This window comes from Leucoraja erinacea, unplaced genomic scaffold (assembly GCF_028641065.1).
Source record: "Leucoraja erinacea ecotype New England unplaced genomic scaffold, Leri_hhj_1 Leri_1272S, whole genome shotgun sequence".
NCBI classification, from domain to species: domain Eukaryota; kingdom Metazoa; phylum Chordata; class Chondrichthyes; order Rajiformes; family Rajidae; genus Leucoraja; species Leucoraja erinaceus.
The window spans coordinates 11,815-14,275 of record NW_026575531.1 but is presented as its reverse complement, the minus strand read 5'-3'; positions in this window follow the sequence as shown (position 1 = coordinate 14,275).

Below are 2,461 nucleotides of genomic sequence, written 5' to 3'. Positions count from 1 at the left end.
GGCCGCCGTTTCACTTACCTGCAGGTCCAGGTTTAAACTGTCGCTACGAGAGAATGTCGTTCAACCCCGCCTCCTGCCGTTTTCGACTTGTCAAAAGTCGACGGCCCCATCTGAATAGTCTCCTGCCAGGCCGTGGTGTTCTGGCCGGCGCGGGACAAAAAGTCGGCACAGCTGATCCCACTTACGGGGCTTGTGTCTTCAGCGGTCCTCCCCAGCCAGCTTTACTCGCAGCACTTGTGGACACTATTCCCCCCCCCCCCCCCCCCCCCCGTGTAAAAACAGCGCGGGGACAAAAACTACCGCCGAGTAAGTCACTTACCAGCAGGTCGCGGTTTCAAACTTACCGCTGCGGGGGGACGCTCCACCCCGCCTGTCGTTTCGCAAGCGTGAAAACGATAAATACACGCATGCGTCCTGGCGGGGTTCTTCACGTAGTCACTCACGTGACTCCGAAGTAAAATCAAATTTCCCCTTGATTACAGCACATCGGTCCTGACAACTCTGGACTCACTGACTGACGGTGTCACTTCCCATCTGTGTCTGATTCTCAACACACTTGCACTACAGCTGAACATCCAAATAAAGAACAATCAAAACTTCACTGCTCATCCAATTGTAGCACTCGCTCTCCTCGGCTGTACTCCAAATATCTGTCAGGCCCTTTTGTATAGTTCTGGTCACCATATTATGGAAATTATGTCCTATTGCCAGAGGTAGTGTGGAACAGGTTCAGCAGGATGTTATCTGGAATTGACAGCATTAATTTAGAAGACAGATTGGATCGAGTGGGATTGGTCTATTTGGAGCAATAATACTGAGGGCTGACCTCAGGTTTGTGACAAGAGGCTTGGGAAATTGTGTCAACTACAGTAGGATTGAGTAGATGGTGACAGTTATTTCCCAGGCTCACAGAATCTAAACCCACACAACTACAGTTTATTGGAAAGGGGAAAGCTTGAAGGGGATAGATAATATACAATAGACAATAGACAATAGACAATCGGTGGAGGTGTGGGCCATTTGGCCCTTCAAGGCAGTACCGCCATTCAATGTGATCATGACTGATCATCCCCAATCAGTACTCCAGTTCCTGCCTTCACCCCATATCCCCCGACTCCGCTATTTTTTAAGAGCCCTCCTCCTTGAAAGCATCCAGAGAACCAGCCTCCACCACACTCTGAGGTAGAGAATTCCACAGACTCACCACTCTCTGTGAGAAAAAGTGTTTCATCGTCTCCGTTCTAAATGGCTTACTCCTTATTCTTAAACTGTGGCCCCTAGTTCTGGATTCCCCCAACATCGGGAACTTGTTTTCTGCCTCGAGAATGTCCAAGCCCTTAACAATCATATGATGATTGTTTCAATGAAATATCATCTCATACTTCTAAACTCCACAGTGCTCCATTCTCTCAGGATATGACAGTCCTCCCATCCCGGGAATTAACCTTGTAAACCTACACTGCACTCCCTCGATAGCAAGAACGTCCTTCCTCAAATTAGGCGACCAAAACGGCACACAATACTCCAGGCGTGTTCTCACTAGGGCTCTGTACAACTGCAGAAGGACCTCTTTGCTCCTATATTCGATTCCTCGTGTTATAAAGGACAATAAGCCATTCACTTTCTTCACTTCCTGCTGTACCTGCATGCTTACTCTCATAGACAGATGTACAAGGACCCCGGATCCCGTTGTACTTCCCCTTTTCCCAACTTGACGCCCTTTAGATAGTAATCTGCCTTCCTGTTTTTGCGACCAAAGTGGATAGCCTCACATTTATCCGCATTATACTTCATCTGCCATGCATCTAGTATAGAAGTTGGGATGTAATGTTAAATTGTACAAGGCATTGGTGAGGCCAATTCTGGAGTATGGTGTACAATTTTGGTCGCCTAATTATAGGAAGGATGTCAACAAAATAGAGAGAGTACAGATGAGATTTACTAGAATGTTGCCTGGGTTTCAGCAACTAAGTTACAGAGAAAGGTTGAACAAGTAAGGGCTTTATTCTTTGGAGCGCAGAAGGTTAAGGGGGGACTTGATAGAGGTTTTTAAAATGATGAGAGGGATAGACAGAGTTGACGTGGAAAAGCTTGTCCCACTGAGAGTAGGGAAGATTCAAACAAGGGGACATGACATGAGAATTAAGGGACTGAAGTTTAGGGGTAACATGAGGGGGAACTTCTTTACTCAGAGAGTGGTAGCTGTGTGGAATGAGCTTCCAGTGAAGGTGGTGGAGGCAAGTTCGTTTTTATCATTTAAAAATAAATTGGATAGTTATATGGATGCGAAGGGAATGGACGGTTATGGTCTGAGCGCAGGTATATGGGACTAGGGGAGATTATGTGTTCGGCACGGACTAGAAGGGTCGAGATGGCCTGTTTCCGTGCTGTAATTGTTATATGGTTATATGTTATATGGTTATCTACCCACTCCAACAACCTGTCCACGTCATTCTGCATT